Here is a 22,576-nt window from a genome sequence, read left to right as displayed (position 1 = left end):
AAAGAGGCACAAGCAATCAAAGCCAAAATTGACAAATGGGATCACATCAAATTGAGAAGCTTCTGTACTGAAAAAAAAAAAAAAAAAAAAAAGCGACGTGAAGAGCCAACTGACAAACTGGGAGAAATTATTTGCAAACTATGCAACTGATAAAAAATTAATAACCAGAATATATAAAGGCTCAAGAAATTCCACAACAGCAAAATGAAAAACCCAGTGCAGAAGTGGGCAAAGGACTTAAATAGATATTTTTAAAAAGAAATCCAAATAGCCAACAGATACATGAGAAAATGCTCAGGATCACCATTCAACAGAGAAATGTAAATCAAAACCACAAGGTAGTTTTACCTCACCCCCATTAGAATGGCAAACAAATGCTGACAAAGATGTGTGGAAAACTTAACCCTGATCCACTGTTTGTGGGAATGTAAACTGGTAAAGACACCATGGAAGACAGTATGGAGATACCTCAAAACATCGTACTTAGTGAATAAGCCAGTCTAAAAAGGACAAAAACCATATATTCTCCCTGATCTGTGATAACTAGTAGCTCACCTAAAGGTAACCTATAGAAATGAAATTGACACTTTGAGAAGCAATGACTTTGAACAGCCCTTGTCTTGACTATTGAGGAACAATTTTTTCACATTATCTGTTGAACTCTTTACTTAGTATAGAGTTACTCATATGTGTATAACATTAATTGAAAATAGATCTTAGTAAAAAATAGGAATGAGAATAGGAGAGGAAGAAGAGTGTAGGTGGGAGGGTGGCTATGGTGGGAAGAGTCACTATGTTCTTAAAGTTGTAATTATGAAATGCATGAAGTTTGTCTTCCTTAAGTAAAAGGTTTCTAAGGAAAAAAGATATGAAAGGAATATTCCAGAAAAATTTACATTTTGATGATTTCGGTCAAGGCTACTTGGTAGCAATATTTAAAAGCAAAGAATGAATGATGCATTTTTCATCTTATTTATTTTTATTGTTTACTTTTTTGTCTTAAAAGACAGTTTTAGAGAGAGAGCAGAAGGCAGTGGAAGATCTTCCATCTGTTGCTCTACTCCCCATGTGGCTGTAACAGCAAGAGCTGGGCCAGACTGAAACCAGGAGCGAGAAGCTTCATCTGGGTCTCACACATGGGTGGCCGGTGCCCAAGCACTTGGACCATCTTCTGCTGCTTTCACAGGTGCCTTAAGCAGGGAGCTGGATTGGAAGTGGTGCAACCAAGAAACAAACCAGAACCCATAGGGTTACTCGAATCCCAGGCAGCTGTTTAACCCAATATACTGCAATGTCACAATTTTTGTAAATTTAGACACTAGAAGTGAGTGTTGACAACTGAAGAAATTAAGCTTCTGCAACTTAAGTGAGAGGCTAGGACTATATTCCTGGCTCTCTGTTATGATCCTGTCTCAGTCCTGGTTGTTGTGGGTGTGAATCAATGGATTGAAGGTGTTGGTGTCTGTCTCTGTCTCTGTCTCTGTCTCTGTCTCTGTCTCTCTCTCTCCCTTTCTCTCTCATTCCATAACACAGAGCAGGCTAAGCCTCCACCCATAGTGCCAGCATCCCATATGGGCACCAATTTGTGTTCCAGATGCTCTTCTTCTTTTTTAAATATTTATTTGAAAGTAGAGTTGCAGAGAGAGAGCCAGAGACAGAGAGAAAGGTCTTCCATCTGCTGGTTCACTCCCAAAATGGCTGCAATAGCTGGAGCTGGGCTGATACAAAGCCAGAAGCCAGGAGCATCCTCCAGGTCTCCCACTTGGGTGCAGGGGCCCAAGGAGTTGGGCCATCCTCAACTACTTTCCCAAGCCATAGCAAAGGGCTGGATTGGAAGTGGACCAACTGGGACTCAAATCAGTGCCTATATGGGATGCCAGCACCACAGGCAGAGGCTTAACCAACTATGCCACAGCAAGGGCCCCAGATCCTCTTCTCTGGATCCAGCTCCCCAGTTTTGTCCTGGGAAAGCAGTGGAAGACAGCCCAAGTCCTTGGGCCCCTAAACCCACCTGGGAGACCCAGAGGAAGCTCCTGGCTCTTAGCTTTGGATCAGCCCATCTCCAACTATTTTTGCCATTTGGAGACTGAACCAGTGGATAAAAAGTTTGTATGTCTCTCCTCTCCCTGTAACTATGCCCACCAAATAAATAAATAAAATCTTTTTTTAAAGAAAGTCTCTATATATTTCCATCTACTTCTCATTCTCTCTCAAGTATATAAATACTTTAAGATGGCAAAAGATTGGCCAGCACCATGGCTCACTAGGCTAATCCTCTGCCTGCGGCACTGGCACACCAGGTTCTAGTCCTGGTCAGAGCACCAGATTCTGTCCTGGTTGCTCCTCTTCCAGGCCAGCTCTCTGCTGTGGTCCGGGAGTGCAGTGGAGGATGGCCCAAGTCCTTCAGCCCTGCACCCGCATGGGAGACCAGGAGAAGCACCTGCTCCTGCCTTCGGATCAGCGCAGTGCGCCGGCTATAGCACGCCAGCCGTAGCGGCCATTGGAGGGTGAACCAATGGTAAAGAAAGACCTTTCTCTCTGTCTCTCTCTCACTGCCCACTCTGCCTGTCAAAGAAAAAATAAAAAGATGGCAAAAGATTCAAGTCAAAGACTAGAGAATCGTCTTAGGCTCTGACTATAGTTTATGCCATTGATAAATGGAATAATTTGCCTGAAACATAACTTTGTGGAGTCTGAAGTAATCCTGCATTTGTAGACTCACTGTGATAAAACTATGGAGAGTTATTTAAGGAGCTGCAATAGATTCTATCCTCTACACATTTTCTGATCTAATCCATGAAGCAAGTTCAGCCTCCAAAAGCTTTTAAAGACACTCTACTTTAATAATTCAAAATATCATCTTTTTAATTTTTTCTGATGTAGCAAATTCTTGCCAAAGTTTGAATTCAAACCATGTAAAAAGTCTTGTGGCTATGGCAATAAACAAAATTGAGACCAATGTGAATTCAGCTCAGATGGCTTTAAATCTTGAAACCATTCTTACTTTAATTTTTTTTTTGACAGGCAGAGTGGACAGTGAGAGAGAGAGACAGAGAGAAAGGTCTTCCTTTTGCCGTTGGTTCACCCTCCAATGGCCGCCGCAGCTGGCGCACTGCGGCCAGTGCACCGCGCTGATCCGATGGCAGGAGCCAGGAGCCATGTGCTTTTCCTGGTCTCCCATGGGGTGCAGGGCCCAAGCACTTGGGCCATCCTCCACTGCACTCCCTGGCCACAGCAGAGGGCTGGCCTGGAAGAGGGGCAACTGGGACAGAATCTGGTGCCCCGACCAGGACTAGAACCCGGTGTGCCGGTGCCGCTAGGCGGAGGATTAGCCTAGTGAGCCGCAGCACTGGCCCATTCTTACTTTATCTTATATGAATCCTGATTCTGAATTATATTTCTTTATGCTTTTCCAATTTATTTAAAAAATCTCATAAAACTCTTAACATACAATGTGAAAGAAGCTGAGGAATAAATAACCTACCAGCAATATATTTATTTTTGTCGGTCTTGGCCACATGTAGATGTCTCTAGAATCTTATCTGCAAGAGAAATATTGGCTCAGTGACAAAAATGAAGTGGCCTCCCTGTGGGGGAATATAATCTTTACACATGGGAAAAACAGAAAAGATGCCAAAAGAGCACACACAAGACTACCAATCACTTTGATTAAACATAAACTATTGTTAGATAACCAAAATATTAATGTATTACCAATTCTGTAAAAAAAAATCCTTGTCAGGCCTGTCACTATGGAGTGGTGGGTAAAGCCATCTCCTACAGTGTGGGCATCCATGTGGGCACCAATTTGAGTCCCAGCTACTCTACTTCTGGTCTAGCTCTCTGCTATGGACTGGGAAAGCAGTGGATGAACACCTAAGTCCTTGGGCCCCGTGCACTCACATGGGAGACCTGTAAGAAGCTCCAGGCTACTGGATTCCAATCAGCCCAGCCCCAGCAATTGAGGACATATGGGAGTGAACCAGCAGGTGGAAGGCCTCTCTCTCTCTTCCTCTGTCTCTGTAACTCAGCCTTTCAAATAAATAAATCGTATAGAAATAATTTATAATGTTCATCACAATTGTTCAAATAAATAGCAGTACACCAGAAATTATGATTTCACTAGAATCTATATACACAGAAAATTACTCAGGCAGTACTTAAAACATCTCTTGCTTTTATGTATCTCAAATTCCTTAAAAGTATCCAGCTTGAAAATTAGTTTTTGGCCACAAGTATATGTATAGGAAAAATTGACAGAATCTACTAGCACAGCTTTCTGTAACTTCCACGTGACACTCCTCCCTGTATCCAAATCTTAACATAATTCTCCACCACACAGACCCCTGACATTTTCCTGTTCACTTGTTCTAGCCCATGAGATGACCATAAATATGATATCAACATAGTTTGTAAAGTATTTTACAGTTGGGAGTGTGCCTTCTTGTACAGTATTCATGTGGAGAATCCTGAGACTTACCTGATGGACACCTGGGGCCTAGGTCAAGGCTGTGCAAGTCAGGCATTGGAAGGGTAGGCATTATGATGCAGTAGGCTTACCTACTTCTCTGGACATACCACATCACAGAGTGCCTGGTTTGTGTCCTCATTATTCCACACCTCCTGCAAGTGGTTTTTGTTTGTTTGTTTATTTGTTTTAAAAAATACTTATTTATTTGTTTGAAAGGCAGAGCTACAGAGAGGCAGAGGCAGAGAGCAAGAGGCCTTCCACCTGCTGGTTCACTCCCCGAATGGCCATAATGGCCAGAGCTAAACAGATCCAAAATCAGGAGCCAGGAGCTTCTTCCAGGTCTCCCATGAAGGTGCAGGGGCCCAAGGACTTGAGCTATCTTCTACTGCTTTCTCAGGCCATAGCAGAGAGCTGGATTGGAAGTGGGCAGCCAGGACTGGAACCAGTGCCCATGGGATGCTGGCACTGCAGGTCATGACTTTCCTATTACAGCACAGCACCAGCTCAAAAGTGTTCTCTTGAGTCAACAGATCATGGCTCAAAAACTTGGTTTCCTGCCATCTGAATGGGAAACCCACATAGAGTTCCTACCTCTTGGCTTTCATAGATATAACACTCGCTATTGTGGGCTTTTGCAGAGTGATCCAGCAGATGGAGAACCTTTTTCTTTGCCTTTCAAATAAACAAATCAGTAAAAAATTATCAGTATGTGATATGGAACAATGGGTCTCTACCACCACTGGTTAAAGCCAGAGTTGCTCCACTTCCAATCCAGTTCTCTACTAATGCACCTGGGAAAATATCTGAAGACAGTCCAACTACTTGGACCATTTCTATCCACCTGGGAAACCTGGATAGAGTTTCTGTTTTCTGGCTTTGGCCTGGTCCAGTCCTAGCCACTGAAGCCATTTGAAGAGTGAACCAGCAGAAGGTATTAGATAGAAAGATAGATCTGTCTCTCCCTGTCTCTCTATGAATCTGCCTTTCAAATGAACAAATAAATAAATAAATTTTAAAAAATATATTGGTGTGAGTTAAGCAATCCTGAAGGCAGCAGCCTCAATTAAAGCAGTAGACAACTAAAACAGGTGATTTGTGATTCCAGGTGCCAGCAGCATATGGATGGCCTAGCAGAGGCCACCCCAAAATGCTTACTAACAATTACAAATGAAATAGTTGAATTTTATACCTGCACAATTCTTCTCCATTTTGAGTGCAAGAGCCCAGAATCTTAGACCATCTTCCTGTTTTTTCTCAGAATATTAGCAGGGGGCTGGATCAAAATTTGGGCAGCCAGGACATTAACTGGTGCCATATAGGATGCCAGGGTCACAGGCAGTGGCTTCACCTGTTATGCCTCAACACAGGCTGCAAAACTGTTTTAATCTTATACATCTATTTGAGCACTGTACTGTGATTTATTTGTATTTTACAAACCAGCAAGCAGTAAAAGCATGAATTGTTTACATGTTAAGTAATGGAAAATAGATTCACACTAAATTTTGTAGCATATAAGTATCTGATACTAAGTGTGAAAAATCTGTATAATGCCCACATTTGGATACACAATCCATAGAGATTATTAGGGAAAAAGTGTAACCATGAACAAGGAAAATTCTTCCAAAACAGTGTTTGTTCCAAATCAACTGTGGTTTCTGAAATGGGTCTCAAAATACAACTTTTAAAATAAATGTGGTAAATTAAATAACCCTACTCAAACATAAATAAATAAACCAGAGTTCGTGACATCTACAAATCATTTGATATTTGTCAATGCACTTCACTATAGCTCTAGATATCAAATATGACAAACTACATTTCACATTAATTAGAAAACACTTTTTTAAAAAAAATCATAGTAGACAAGACACACACCCTGGTATTTGATGTGAGCATCCCAATCAGCAGCTTAAACTGATGCAGCACAATCCCTGCCCCACAGCTCCTGGTTTTGTTTTAGCCCAGACTCAGTTGTGAGCCTTGGAGGAATCAGCACATGAAAGCACTGTATCTGTGTCTCTGCCTAAAAGAAATAAAAGGATAAATTAAAGAAATATACTATGCCCCTTATAAGCAGGATGCAGCTACAGAAGAGATGTTGACTCTACGCCCCTCAACGTCCCTTAGGATTAAGAGAATGGGGTCTCTGAGGGAAGAATGTTGTAGGCAGGCATATAGAATAAAATTGATTAGATGTGTGAGCTAAAAGACCACACTTTCACCATGCCCCTGTGTGACCTCATACCCCTACCTGGCCACACCTGTGTACCCGCCAGCCAATCAGGTTAATTAACCTCTCCCCTTTGGAAATGGATTAAAAGTCTGGGACATGGTGTCCTTCTCGCCCCCTTTCCTTGGCCTTTTGCCAGTATGGGGCTTGCTGCGGCCCTGCACCTCCAGGGCTCGTGGACTTTGGGCCACCCACCCCATGCTTCCTGGCCTAGTTGTTCCTCCATGTGACTGGTTCCTAGTACTCAGCATGAATTCAGATTTGCTTCTCTCCTGTAGATAGGGTTCTCACTCTCCTATGCATTTCTTTCACTAAATAAAAGCTTAAAAATGTAAAAAAAAAAATTGGCTGCCTTCTGCTCTTTTCCCTGTTTCTAAACTTTGCAACACAAGCAACTGCAAATGTGCTCCATTAAAATACATTTGCTTACTGTGGACATTGCAGGGAGGTTTGAGGGTAAGAAATGCCACTTGTGATAACATCATTGCATACTGGAGTGCCTTGCTGGAGCCTGCTTATCCTACCTGATCCATCTTCCTGCTAATGTTCATCCTGAGATGATGATTCAAGTACTTGAGTCCCCCCCCCCCATAAACATGGTAGCTGCAAATGCAGTTTTTGGATGCTGGATTTAGCCTGTCCTAGACTCAGCTGTTGCAGGCCCCTGGGCAGTGAGCCAGCAGATGAGAAGGTCTTTCTGTCTCTGCCTTTCAATTAAATGAAAAAAATAAGACATTTAAGAAAAATGACAGCAAAAGAGAACAATTAAAATATCCCTTTTTTTTTTTTCTTTTTGACAGGCAGAGTAGACAGAGAGACAGAGGGAAAGGTCTTCCTTTTTGCCATTGGTTCACCCTCCAATGGCCACTGTGGCCAGCATGCTGTGGCTGGTGTACCATGCTGATCTGATGGCAGGAGCCATGTATTTATCCTGGTCTCCCATGGGGTGCAGGGCCCAAGGACTTGGGCCATCCATCCTCCACTGCACTCCCTGGCCACAGCAGAGAGCTGGCCTGGAAGAGGGACAACCGGGACAGAATCTGGTGCCCCGACCGGGACTAGAACCCAGTATGCTGGTGCCACAAGGTGGAGGATTAGCCTAGTGAGCCACAGCACTGGCTTAAAATATCCTATTTTAATGAATTCTACTATATAAATTATCGTGTTCAATGTGGATTATCTAAATATACCAATTAAAAGAGATTGAAACAGCCAAAATAAAACCAAGACCAACCTATGTGTGATCTGTAAGAAAACATATATATATATATGTATATATTTATATGTTTATATATATAAAGACACAAAAAGATGATCTAATTCTGGGTTAATTAAAGAAAAAATTGGATGCCAGCATTATAGTACTGTATCAAGATTAACTTCCTACTTATGATGCTGGCATCCAGCAGAGTATCAAATATCAGCTGCTCTGTTTTCAATTGAGCTCCCTTCTAATGTCTAGGAAAGCAGTGATGATTATCCTAGTACCTGGTTCCTGCCACCCATGTGGGAAACCCAAATGGAACTCAGGTATCCTCCAGATGAAGAGTTAGGGTCCTGGCTTAGGCCCAGCCCAGCCCAATCCAGCCCATTGCAGCAATTTGCAGAGTGAACCAGAGGATGGAAGACCTCTTTCTCTGTCACTCTCCCATTCAAATAAATAAATATTTAAGAAAGAATAAATTTCATTTGCATATGAAATGTGAAAGATCTGCATTACAACATGGTGACTCCACCATCATCAAAAACAACTACATGATAGAATGCATATGGTGGTGAGGTTTATTTCACTTCTACACACATATTTATCACCACTAATGTGTTAAATTATTCCATTTTTTTCAAGTGAAAATATGTAAGTACATTATGAGTAGGATAAACACAAATATAGCTTCAGTTCTGATTAGGATTTAGGTCAGAAAAATTTTAAGTGTTACACAATGAAACTGAAGGCAGTTTTCCAAAAGGATAGTACACTGTTTCCTTAGCATCAATCTGTGCAAAGTAAAATCCATACAACTGAATGGGCATTACAGATACATCAGTGGTAATCAGTACAAATAAATATAAGTGGAAATACCAAGTCACTGGAAACTGGTATTTAGTAATGAATAATCAGACATGCCAGTTACTACTAGATGGAATAAGGAAATAAGGTCATCCCAGTGTTGACAAATCACAAAATACACATCAATGAAAATTTAGTTAATCCCTCCACTCTATGAATACTTCATATTAAATTTGAATTTATCCACAACCTGTAGCCTAACAATATTTTTCTCAGTTATTTAAAATATTTGCCATGCATTAGCACTGGTGGGGAATTAAAAAAAGTAACAGTCACAGACATCAAATAATAATCTAGAAGAAAGAAACGTTCCATAACTCCTGGAACCACTGACATGAACTGCCTGAACAACAACCTAGAATAGAAACATCTGGGGAGGCCGGTGCCGTGGCTCAATAGGCTAATCCTCCACCTTGTGGTGCCAGCACACCAGGTTCTAGTCCCAGTCGGGGCGCCAGATTCTGTCCCAGTTGCCCCTCTTCCAGGCCAGCTCTCTGCTGTGGCCCGGGAGTGCAGTGGAGGATAGCCCAAGTCCTTCGGCCCTGCACCCGCATGGGAGACCAGGAGAAGCACCTGCTCCTGCCTTCAGATCAGCGCGGTGCACCGGCTGCAGTGCGCCAGCTGCAGTGTGTCAGCCACGGCGGCCATTGGAGGGTGAACCAATGGCAAAAGAAGACTTTTCTCTCTGTCTCTCTCTCTCACTATCCACTGTGCCTGTCAAAAATAAAAATAAATAAATAAAAAAAAAAACATCTGGGGAAAAAACACTCAAGGCAAAAAAGGAAAACATCTTTTTAGTGTAAAATATCAATAGTCAGTATCAGCATTCTGAAAAGTTGAGAAGCCAAGAGACAAACACAAGCAAAATTCTTCTTTGGAAGAAGCAGACCGTAAACTACAAAAAGAACCACAAAGAATTAGACTTGGTCACTTCTGAGGACAGCGGCGGAAGAAATCAGGAAGACACCTGAACTGACAAATGCCCATTCATTCACTTGGGTAAGCATTCTGTGGGTGTTTATATTTTTATGTAAAGTCAGCAGAAAATAAGTGCTACTGAACAATAATGAGGCCCTTGCTTCTCGACAACTGGATTCACCAGAGAGGAAAGCATTTATTTCAAGAAGCCAGCATCTTGGGGAGAAAGATCTCTTCATCTAAAACATGCTCTTTCCACCCAACAAGCCAGCAAGAGCTGTTTCTAAGAACATGGGTAGAGGGGCAGACACTGTGGTATATGGGGTAAAGGCAGCCAGCAGTACCACTGTCACATATGGGCACCAGCTGCTCGGCTTCTGATCCAACTCACTGTGAATGCAGCTGGGAAATCAGTGGAAGGTCACCCACATGCTTGGGCCCCTGCCACCCCCTTGGGAGACCTGGGAGATGCTTCTGACTCCTGGATTTGGTCTGGCCCAGCTCAGGTGATTGCAGCCATGTGGGGAATGAACTAGCTGATGGAAAATCTCTCTCCATCTCTTCCTCTCTCTCTCTGTACCTCTTCGTTTCAAATAAAATAAATAAATCTTTTTTTAAAAAAATGGGTAGCTTCAGATGGAGGTTAGAAATCAAAGGGATTCTATTTAGTTGACAATTTGGCAGCTGTTCAGGCTTTGCGCTAATAAGTGCTCATCTGGGGATATCCAAGGCATCAACCAGGTGAAGATGTTTTGATGGGGCTGAAGCTCCTTTGTTAGCTGGGTCAAAGCCTGCTATTCTGGGCTGGTGCTGTGGCACAGCAGGGTAAGACACGGCCTGTGCACCAGCATCCCATATGAGATGCTCCTTTTCTGACCCAGCTCTCTTCTGTGGTCTGGGAAAGCAGTAGAAGATGGCCCAAGTCCTTGGGCCCCTGAACCCATGTGGGAAACCCAGAAGAGGCCCCTGGCTCCTGACCAGCTCAGATCTGGCCATTGTGGTCATTTGGGGAGTGAACCAGTGGATGGGATACCACATAGGATCCCTGATCATTATAATAATCACTTACATAATATTAAGTCAAATTATGTATAAATATATTAAGTATATTGAATATTTAATTAATAGACATAGACATTTAAAATATATTAAAAATCTCAACTCTTAAAACTCAGTTTTCTAAACCCAAAGTCAGAGAATACATGAGATAATCTTGACAAAACACAAAATTTCTTTCCCTTCTGTAATAACCAAAAGGTAAAGAAAATTCTTTTGTGCTGTGTTTCTTCTAAAGGGAAGCTCCTCCAGATTACTTAGAAGTTAAACCCAATGGAAAGGTACCCAAACTTAGACACTGGAGGCTGTGAGCATTCAACATTATAAAAGAATGAAAAAACTTAGAAAAGATTACACCTGTTGCCAGTACTGTGGCTTAGCAAGTAAAGCCACCACCTGCAATGCTGTGATCCCATATGGGTATCAGTTCACATCCTGGCTGCTCCACTTCTGATCCAGCTCTCTGCTATGGCCTGGGAAAGCAGCAGAAGATGGCCCAAGTCCTTAGGCCCCTGCATCCCTGTGGGAGACCAAAAAGCTCCTGGCTGCAGCTCAGTGCAGCTTTAGCAATTGTGGTCATCTGGGGAGTGAACTATCAGATGGAAGACCTCTCTCTCTCTCTCTCTCTCTGTCTCTCTGTAACTCTACATTTCAAATAAATAAATGCATCAAAATTAAAGAAAATAATACACCTTAGAAACAAAAGCAGAAAAAGAATCCCATAGACCAATTTAAATACATCTAGAAAAGTCAGGTGTAGGGGCCAGTGTTGTGGTGTGGAGTGTAAAAGCCACCACCTGTGACACTGCATGCACTTGGGAGACCTGGAAGAAGCTCCTGGCTCCTGGCTTCACATCAGCACAGCTCTGGCTGTTGCGGCCATCTGGGGAGTGAACCAGCAGATGGATGACCTGTCTCTCTCTCTCTGCCTCTTCTCTCTCTGTGTAACTTTGACTTTCAAATAAATAAAGCTTTTTAAAAAATTAGGTGTAAAGATCAAGTACTCTTATTATCCTTAGTCTCCTAAGATAAATATTACTCTTTCAAGATTAATTTATTTCCAAGGCAGAGTTACAGAGAGAGAGAGAGATCTTCCATTGGCTAGTTCATTAGCCAAATGGCCACTACAACCAGAACTGAGCCAGGCAGAAGCCACTGCCAGGAGACTCATCCAGGTCTCCCACATGGGTGCAGGGTCCCAAGGACTTGGGCCATCCTCTCCTATTTTCCCAGGTGCATTAGCTAGGAGATGAATCAGAAGTGGGCCATGAGGAATCAAACCAGTGCCCATATGAGTTGCTGCCATCACAGGCAGCATCTTAACATCTTAACCCGCTGTGCCACAATATCAGCTGTAAAGACAAGCATTTCTCATGACAGGCCATAACTAAACAATAAAGGAGGAGAAAATAGCTTATAAGAGATGGGTAGTTGTTGGAAAGGAGTCAATCAAATGGAAATTGTAAGAAGCTGCAGTTGAGAAGATGGTTGAAAATGTTATTAGAGGGGCCAGGCACTGGAGCGTATAGTAGGCTAATCCTAGGAAAGCAGTGCAAGATGTGCTTGAGAATGGGAGACCTACAAGAAGCCCCTGGCTCCTCTTGGATTGGCTCAGCTCCAGCCATTGCAGCCATTTGGGGAGTGAACCCATGGATGGAAGACCTTTCACTCTGCCTCTCCCTCTCTCTATCTCTCTCAAAATTTTTAGGCACTGTGGTATAGAAGGTTAAGCCTCCTCCTCAGTGCCAGCATCTCATGTGGACTCCGGCTCAGTTGAGTCCCAGCTGCTCTACTTCTGATCCAGCTCTCTGCTAATGCACCTGGGAAAAGCAGAGGAAGGTGGCCTAAGTACTTGAGTCCCTGCAGCTGTGTGGGAGACTCAGCAGGCGCTCCTAGCTCCTGCTTACTGGCTCCTGCCTGACCCAACCCCCACCCATTGAGGCCATTTGGGTAGTGAGTCATTGGATGGAAGATCTCTTTCTTTTCCTCTCACTTTGTATTTCTGCCTTTCAGATAAATAAATCTTTTTTAGAAAGTTAGCAGACTTTAAAATCAAATATTAAAAATCTCTAGCAAATATTTATCATTAATATTGATATTTTCTAAAAAAACTTTACTGATTTAACATAGAGGACTAAATCCTAGTTTTATTTATTTGAAAGACAGAGTTACAGAAAAATAAAGCCAATGAGAAAGAGATTGTCTATCTGGTTCACTCCCCATCCATCTACAACAGCCAGAGCTGGGACAGATTGAAGCTGGGAGCCAGGAAAATCCATGTGGTTCTCCCACATGTGTGGCAGGGGTCAGAGCATTTGGGCCACCTTCTGCTATCCCAGGCATATTCGCAGGGTGCTTGATTAGAAGTGGAGCAGCTTGGACTCAAAGAAGCACTCTTATGGGACGCAGGTATGATAGACTGCATTTAACCTATGATGCTGCCTGCCCCCACTCTGAAAATTTTTAATGTCAGTGCCAGTGTTGTGATGTATGGGTAAGGCCACCACCTGTGATGCTGGCATCCCATATGGGCACTGGTTCATCTCACAGCTGCTCTACCTCAAATCAAGCTCTCTGCTAATGGCCTGCAAAAGCAGAGGAAAATGGCACAAGTGTTTAGGCCCCTTCTACTGATGTAGGAGACCTGAATGGAGCTCCAGGCTCCTGCCTTCAGTCTGGCCCAGTGCTTGATTATTACAGACATCTGGGGATGAACCAGTAAATGGGAGAAGTGTGTCTCTGTCTCTCTCACTCAGCATTTCAAATACGTAAGTAAATCTTTCAAAATTTCTAAACTTTGGGATATTGACTTAGAATTATTTCTTAATGGGGCTGGTGCTATGGCATAGTAGGTTAAGCCTCCACCCACAGTGCTGGAGTGCTGGCATCCCATAAGGACACTGGTTCAAGTCCTGGTTGCTCCACTCCAATCCAGCTCCCTGCTAATGACCTAGGAAAGCAGTGGAAGGTGGCCCAAAGTCCTTTAGCCCCTGCACCCATGTGGGAGAGTGGGAGGAGGCTCCTGGCTTCTGGCTTGATATCTGCAAGATCCAGCCATTGCAGCCCTCTGGGGAGTGAACCAGTGGATGGAGGATCTCTCTCTCTCTCTCTCTCTCTCTCTCTCTCTCTCTCCCCCCTTCTCCCTCTCCCTCGCTCTGTTATTCTGCTTTGCAAATACTTAAGTAAATAAATCTTTAAAAATTATTTCTTATCCTTGGTAACTTACTGTTTAGTGAAAACTTAGCAGGTAATTTTGAATGGTTATATGTTAACAACTTATGAAAACATTTACCAAAAGGCCAAATGCCTTCTATATATTTTAAGAAGCCAAGAGTACATGTATTTAGAAAAATCTATCTTTTACATTTAGCAATTCAAAAAAATTCATCCTACTGCAGAGTAGTCCTTGGTCTCTCTAGCTGCTACACTGCTTTATCTCTCTGCAGCCACTGTAAGTCAGAGATGCTCTTATCCCTGGGCAGGAAAACCTGAGGTCTATTACCTCATGTCAAATTGCATAGGGGCCCCAAATCAGTAATCCATCCCATGATCACCTTGAGGAGAGGATCTGGGTTGCGCATGGCACAAGCATCATGAGCCATCAGGGGTGGCATTCCCTTTCTACCCAGTCATCCTCCTCACCTTGCACAGCTCGTACTGGGCATTCTCTTCAGTGTGTGTTCAGTTTGTATACCACCTCCTGCTCATGTCTGCCACCATGTGGCTTCTGCTGTGATGTAGTGAACAGCAAGATGGCCCTGTGGTGTCAAAGATCAGGCAGAAATGCTCACCTGTCTGCTTGATGCTGATGTTTGCTCCATCTCACACATATCCACGAATCCAGCAAGGCTTGCAGCATCAGTTTGAACCTCACTATGGATTCTGACCCAGCACTGCATACATTATCTTCTCTACTTCCTCTCCAGTCAGTGTACACTTGAGTCCATTTCTCAGGAAGATGAGGAGAGGGAGACATCCCTTAAGTTGCAGGGACCTGATGATGCACAAGGTGCCACAGCAAAGACCACCAATTCATTTTTTAGCCATTATACTTACATTGCCTGAGAAACTAACATATTAGATAAGTATGGTTATTCTCTTAAGTCATGATCTTGCCACAGAACAACTTTAAATTGGACTTCATAGGAAGCAATGAACACTGCATCATCTTTTCATCTATTGTTTGTGCTTAGGTGAAAATTATGCTTGGATTTTAAATAACACAAATAAGCACAACCAACTTTTACACATATAACAGTACACACATATAATGCATAGCATACATTATGACACAGAAAAATATAGAAATCTCTGCAACTCTTTAAATCTTTTAATCAGGCCCTATGGCACACCATGTGGGTAGCCAATTGCACAGGGATGAATGTTGGTAAGAAGAAAGAGCTTATTTCTAGAAGCTGGCATCTTGGGGAAAGAAATTTCTCTCTTTTTTTAAGATTTTATTTATTCATTTGAGAGACAGAGCCACAGAGAGTGGGAGAGCCAGAGAGAAAGGTCCTCCACTGCTGCTCCCCCTCTTCGCGGAGGAGCAGAACAGGACCCTGCACTGTTCTTTCGTCTGCTCGGCCCTCCCCGGGTTTGCTGCTGGTTCTTCCTGGGTTGGCTGCCGTCCCTTCCACCTCCGTGGAAGGGCGGTTCCCCCTGCCACTTTCCCCACTTCCGCAGGGGAGCGGCACACCGCCGGCCGGCTCTCTCGGGGGCTGCACAGGTGTTCCTCTTAGATGTTCCCCTTAGATGTTCCTGGTGCATGTTGTCTCTCTCCTCCTTTATAGTCCTCTTCCGCCAATCCCAACTCGGCTGCCCACACGCCGAGTACGCTGCTCTCCTCCAATCAGGAGCAGCTCAGTCAATCAAATTGGCGAGAGGCAGCTGCGTAGAAGTTGTTACTCCCTTCTCAGCGCCATATTGTGGGAGAGCAGATGCATAGAATAAGTCTTAATTCAAGTAACTTAGTCTAATCCGAGTTGCTCCCCACAGATCCCCTTTCTTTTTATTTTTGGCGTTGATACGTGTCGCTCCCCCTCTTCGTGGAGGAGCAACACAGGACCCTGCGCTGTTCTTTCGTCTGCTCGGCCCTCCCCGGGTTTGCTGCTGGTTCTTCCCGGGTTGGCTACTATCCCTTCCACCTCCGTGGAAGGGCAGTTCCCCCTGGCCGCATTCCCCACTTCCGCAGGGGAGCGGCACTCCGCCGGCCGGTTCTCTCGGGGGCTGCACGGGTTCCCTTAGATGTTCCCCATAGATGTTCCCGGTGCATGCCGTCTCTCTCCTCCTTTATAGTCCTCCTCCGCCAATCCCAACTCGGCTGCCCACACGCCGAGTACGCTGCTCTCCAATCAGGAGCAAGTCCTACAGTTTATTAGTTGGACTGGAGGCAGCTGTGCGGAAGCTGTTTACTTCTCTCCCAGCGCCATATTGTGGGAGAGCAGATGCATAGAATAAGTCTTAATTCCAGTAACTTAGTCTAGTCCGGATTGCTCCCCACAATACGCGCCTGTCTTCTGTGCCCCGCGGCACACACTCTGCTCTGCTTGCTAGAGTTGCCCACAGGTGCTTACAAGCCCTACCAATCAGGCAAACTGAATCCGGGTCCTCTCTTCGCCATGTTGTCAGGAGGTTTTTAGGCGCTGATGCGTGCCTGTGTTCGGTGCCCTGCAGCGCATGCTCTGCTCTGCTAGAACTGCCTGCAGGTGCTTACAAGCCCTAGCAATCAGGCAAACTGAATCCAAGCCTTCTCATTGTGGTATTGTGGGGAGACTTATTGATGTTAATCGTGCCTGTCTTCGGTGACCTGCGGTGCATAAGCTGCTAGCTGCCCGCAGGTGCTCACCACCTCCCTAATCAGGCAGACCAAATCCAAGCTCTCTCATTGCCATGTTGAGGGGAGGCCTTATTTTTCTCTATTTCTCTATCTCCGGGCATTCCTATCTCTCCTATTTTACTTCTATCTACCAGCATTCCTATTTCTCTCATTTTACTTCTAAACTTCTGTTTCTCTTATCCCTGCGGCTTCCCGGCGCCCGCCCCGAGGCTGCTTCTTGGCGGTTTCCTGGCTCTGAGCTGCTTCAGCCTGCGCTTCTCTCATCTGCGCGGCTTCCCGGCTTCGCGCATGCACTCCGCGGTCTCCGCGCCCCTTCACGCCCCTTCGCGCCCCTTTGCGCCCACACCACGGCCTCGCACTAGCCCCACGTTCCCTATCTATCCACGCCCCGTGCTCTCTCTGCACGCGGCGGCTTCCGCGAGTCACACAGCGTAGCTTACGTTTCCGCCACCACCGGTATTCAATCTAAGTTCCCGGGGCTAACCTGGCGAATTCAACCTAGCTTATGCATCTCCGCCTTATGGTTTGGCTTCCCGTCCTTTGCTCCCCAGGCTAATCTGACGGATTCCAACCTGGCAGCCCACGTCTCTGCCTCTGGTTCCAGATTTTCGCCTTTTGCCCCCCGGGCTGACTTAAAGAATTCCAAGCTGGCTTACATCTCCACCTCGGCCTGCCCCCGCGGCTTCAATTTCCCTAATATTTTTCTCTACCCGGTATGTTTCCCTAAGTTTTCTTCCAACAATATTCCCCTCTCATTTCTCCTGGCCTCTCCCCACAGTCCGTATCCAAGTCTAAGTTTCTTCTAGGTTTCACTTTCACTTTCAATCTCCTAACTTCCCCGCCATAGTCCGCATCCGAGTCTAAGTTTCTTCTTGCTTTCACTTTAAATCCTAACTTCTTTCCCACAGTCCGTATCCAAGTCTATGCCTAGGCTTTCAATAGCTTCTTCTGGCACCTTTTCCGTCCGGCTTTCCCCTAGGCTCTTTGCTAGTCTCTCTCTCTGGTATTTTCCACTTCTTCCCGTTTCTTCCCTCCTATGTTTCCTATCTGAGTCACGGCACCATTATGTCGCTCCCCCTCTTCATGGAGGAACGACACTAAACCCTGCCTAGGCTTCATATCCGAGTCACAGCACCATTATGTCGCTCCCCCTCTTCGCGGAGGAGCAACACAGGACCCTGCGCTGTTCTTTCGTCTGCTCGGCCCTCCCCGGGTTTGCTGCTGGTTCTTCCCGGGTTGGCTGCCATCCCTTCCACCTCCGTGGAAGGGCAGTTCCCCCTGCCACTTTCCCCACTTCCGCAGGGGAGCGGCACACCGCCGGCCGGCTCTCTCGGGGGCTGCACAGGTGTTCCTCTTAGATGTTCCCCTTAGATGTTCCTGGTGCATGTTGTCTCTCCTCCTTTATAGTCCTCTTCCGCCAATCCCAACTCGGCTGCCCACACGCCGAGTACGCTGCTCTCCTCCAATCAGGAGCAGCTCAGTCAATCAAATTGGCGAGAGGCAGCTACGTAGAAGTTGTTACTCCCTTCTCAGCGCCATATTGTGGGAGAGCAGATGCATAGAATAAGTCTTAATTCCAGTAACTGGCCGGCGCCGCGGCTCACTAGGCTAATCCTCCGCCTAGCGGCGCCGGCACACCGGGTTCTAGTCCCGGTTGGGGCGCCGGATTCTGTCCCGGTTGCCCCTCTTCCAGGCCAGCCCTCTGCTGTGGCCAGGGAGTGCAGTGGAGGATGGCCCAGGTGCTTGGGCCCTGCACCCCATGGGAGACCAGGAAAAGCACCTGGCTCCTGGCTCCTGCCATCGGATCAGCGCGGTGCGCCGGCCGCAGCGCGCCTGCCGCGGCGGCCATTGGAGGGTGAACCAACGGCAAAGGAAGACCTTTCTCTCTGTCTCTGTCTCTGTCTCTCTCACTGTCCACTCTGCCTGTCAAAAAAAAAAAAAAAAAAAAAAAAAAAGAAATTCCAGTAACTTAGTCTAGTCCGAGTTGCTCCCCACACTCCACCAGCTGGACCACCCCCAAAATGGCCACAATGGCTGAGGCTGGGCTGATCCAAAGCCAAGAGCCAGGGCCTTCCCCATATCTCCCACATGGGTACTGGGTCCCAAGCCCCCCGGGCATATCCCACTGCATTCCCAGGCCACAAAGCAGAGAGCCAGATCAGAAGAGGACCAACAGGGACATGAAATAGTGACCACATGGGATGTCAGCACTACAGGTGGAGGTCCAGCTCTATATGCCACAGTACAGCCCCAAAAGAGAGCTCTTGATATAAAATGTAATATCTGTTAAAGGGTTAATTTTTTAAAAGATTTATTTATTTATTTGGAAGTCAGAGTTACACAGAGAGAAGGAGAGGTAGAGAGAGAGAGAGAGGTCTTTCATCCAAATGTTCACTCCCCAATTAGCTGTGACAGCCAGAGCTGTGTCAATCCAAGGCCAGGAGCCTGAGATCATTCTGGGTCTCCCATTTGGGTGCAAGAGCCCAAGGACTTGGGCCATCTTCTACTGCTATCCCAGACCATAACTGCTAAAGGGTTTCTTAAAGGATAAGGGTAGCTTCAGGGGGAGGTAAATAAAACAATGAGTCACCTTAATTGACAATATGTAAATGCCCAAGCTTTTTTCTGATGAGACCTCTTAACCAGGGGGCTCAGCATCAGTTGGGTGGAGGCTTCTTTGTCAGTTGGGGCAAAAGTCCACCATTATACAAATGCTACTACTCACCAGAGTAATTCAGGCAATATACAGTATCAGTAATTGGTTTTTGCTATATAAAATGTGAAAAGGAAAAGGGAAGGAGGATGGCTTTAGTATGGTTACAACTCCTTTTTAAAAGCTCCAATCAACTGAATATAATTACTTCCTGCTGTTAGTAACCTCAATTAACCCTATTGTTCTCAGGGGAAACCTGAAAAATTTACTTGAGCATTTAACTCGGAAAGCAACTCCAGTCACAGTGATGGTACTGGACACTAACATACATAAAGATAATTATATCCTCATTTCAGATTCAGTAGGCACTCTGTTGGAAAAACATCTTTTATTGCTTTATTAACTCTTGTTCCTCACAGTCAATTTTATCAGAGGCATTTGTGGAAATTTGCAATAGATTTAAAAAAAAGTTTTTTTTAAATTTATTTGACAGCTAGTCGGTGAGAGAGACAGAGAGAAAGGTCTTCCTTCCATTGGTTTACCCCCCAAATGGCCACTACAGCCGGTGCTGTGCCGATCTGAAGCCAGGAGCCAGGTGCTTCTTGTCTCCCATGTGGGTGCAGGGCCCAAGCACTTGGGCCATTCTCCACTGCCTTCCTGGGCCACAGCAGAGTTGGACTGGAAGAGGAGCAACTGGGACTAGAACTCAGCACCCATATGGGATGCCAGTGCTGCAGGTGGAGGATTAACCAAGTGAGCCATGGTGCTGGCCCCTATGATAGATTTTTAAGAGATCAGGGAGCCCCAGGGTCTCTGCTCTACCACTGGGCTGAGGCAGAGCTGAAGCTCCTGCTTTTTCTAAATTGACAAGGACTCCTAACCTGTCTCCTTGGACATCAACAGCCACAGACACAGTTGCTGGAAGGGTTAAGGGATTTAAATGCTTACTCCATCCCATTTACCAGAACTCTCACAAAACCTCTACTGTTAGAAACCCACTGACGCTGTGGCATTTTGGGTAAAGCAGCCACCTGCAGTGAGTGCCAGCATCCCATGTGGGTGCCCATTGGGGCCAGTCCTGGGTGCTCCAATTGTGATCCAGGTCTCATGTGGCCCTGGGGGAGCAGTGGAGGATGGCTCAGGCCCTTGGGCCCTTGCACTGGGTGTGGGGGGGGGAACCCAGAGAAACCTCCTGGCTCCTGGATTCGAATCAGCCCAGCTCTGGCCATTGCAGCCATCTGAGAAGTAAACCAGTAGATGAAGGACCTGATGGAACAAGGAACAAGGACATAAGCCTCAGCCATTCTCCTGCATTGAACAAAAGAGATAAACATTGGAATGTATTCTTTGCCCTAGAAACACAATTGGAGGGCCTGCGCTGTGGCATAGCAGGTAAAGCTGCTGTCTGCAGTGCAGGAATCTCTTATGGGTGCCGGTTTGAGTCCTGGCTGCTCTATTTCTAATCCAGCTCTCTGCTATGCCTGGGAAAGCAGTGGAAAATGGCCCAAGTCCTTGGGGCCCTGCACCCATGTGGGAGACCCAGAAGAAGCTCCTGGCACCTGGCTTCAGATCGATGTACCTCTCTCTAGCCATTGTGGCCATCTGGGGAGTGAACCAGAGGATGGAAGCCTTCTCTCTCCCTCTCTGCCTCTCCTTCTCTCTCTGATTACTCTTTAAAAAAAAAAAAAAACCTCAAATGGGTCTTACACTGTGTTGTCTTCATACTCCACCCCTTACAGCCACCTGAAAGACCAGTTCCAGGAATTCCCCTCTGCCTGCTGCCCCCTACCTCACCCCCATCCCCAGCCTTCCCTAGGGGTCAGTCAGGTATTCCATCATGGGTATGTGGACAGTTGCTGTTGGTCACCCAACTCTACAGATTTATTTTCCCTGAATGAATTCAGTCCAGCTATAAATTCATACACTACCTCCTCTGTTCTGTTCCTCTTTTCCTAACAGGACCCCCCCCACCTCTGCCTCTCTAACTCTGCTTTTCAAATAAAATAAACATTTAAAAAAATCCCACTTAACAACCACCTTCTCTTAAATTTAACACATATGCAGGCCATGCAATATTACAATAGAACACCATATTTTTCTTAGTCATAAGATCTTAACTATATCCTGCCCAATCAGCCACAATGCAACTCAAGGTGATTTTGGATGGAAATTAAATTGAACCACTCATATTTCACCCAAGAGGAAGAAATCCTCATACAAACAACCAAATGAGTATTCTTCCAAAAAATATCCAAATTTCCTCACAGGGAGGCTGAAGTAAAAATCTTATAATCTGTCTCCCACACACCAGTACTACAAAAAATGACCTAAACCAGGTCTAAATGCCATGAGCCCAAAGAGCAGAGACAGAAATTTCAGGTATGCCCCTGGTTCAACTTACCCAGTCTCAGAGCTGTTGACTCCCCGCAAGGTAGCTAACATGACAGCGGGAAGAGAAAGGAAAGTCCCGGAGAGAAAGTGCTCTCAGAAGCTGCGGGGATGTCCCCAGAGTCCCAGCCAAAATGTTAGCTCAAAAGTGGCTCTGGGGTGGAGGTACAAGTGACCATTGCCCTCCTTACTAATGTGAAGGTTTAAGCCACTTGAAAAATACATTCCAGGGGCCAGCGCTGTGTCTCAGTGGGTTAAAGCCCTGGCCTGAAGTGCCGCCATCCCATATGGGCACTGGTTCTAATCCCAGCTGCTCCTCTTCCCATCCAGCTCTGTGCTATGGCCTGGGAAAGCAGAAGATGGCCCAAGCAGAAGATGGCCCTAACCTGTGTGGGAGACCCGGAAGAAGCTCCTGGCTCCTGGCTTCAGATCGGTGCAGCTCCAGCTATTATGGCCAATTGAGGAGTGAATCATCGGATGGAAGGCCTCTCCCTCTCTCTCTCTGCCTCTCCTCTCTGTGTAACTCTGACTTTCCAATAAATAAATAAAATCTTTAAAAAAACAACAAAAATACATCGCGGACTTCTGGGCTAGCTCACCAATGTTGTTTCCAGACACATAATCCGGCTCTGGATGCTCACCGCTTCAATTCGCCATAGCTGAGTGCTGGCCAGAGGAAAGGGTGTATTTCCAGAAGGCAGCTGCAGTCTTGGGAAAGAAAGTCCTCCCAATCCAAAGAAGCCTTTTTCTACCAAACTGCGCAGCACAGAGGGTGTTTAAAGGGACAGGGGCAATTGGAGCATCAGGCTTGAAATAAAACAATGAGTCTATTCAATTGACAACTATGCAGATTTTCAGGCTTTGTTCTGGGGGAAATCCCACCAGACAGTCTGGGGAGTCCAGGGTGTCAGGTGGGAGGTGCTTTCTACCTCAGTTGGGGGAGGGTTCTCTGTCAG

The 22,576-nt window shown here is 45.5% G+C and overlaps 1 long non-coding RNA gene across 1 annotated transcript; it reads right to left on the bottom strand.

Moving 5' to 3' along the window:
* Positions 1 to 3,484: 3,484 nt before the first annotated feature.
* LOC138848534 (uncharacterized) lies at positions 3,485 to 22,370 on the bottom strand. Its single transcript, XR_011386404.1, has 3 exons — positions 22,262 to 22,370; positions 6,347 to 6,494; positions 3,485 to 3,542 (listed from the first exon to the last, which is right to left on the bottom strand). It is a non-coding gene; the product is annotated as an uncharacterized lncRNA (long non-coding RNA).
* Positions 22,371 to 22,576: the final 206 nt, after the last annotated feature.

This window comes from Oryctolagus cuniculus, chromosome 2 (genome assembly GCF_964237555.1).
Source record: "Oryctolagus cuniculus chromosome 2, mOryCun1.1, whole genome shotgun sequence".
NCBI classification, from domain to species: Eukaryota; Metazoa; Chordata; class Mammalia; order Lagomorpha; family Leporidae; genus Oryctolagus; species Oryctolagus cuniculus.
Note: the sequence above shows the minus strand (reverse complement) of the source record. Positions and strands in the feature narration are given on the sequence as shown.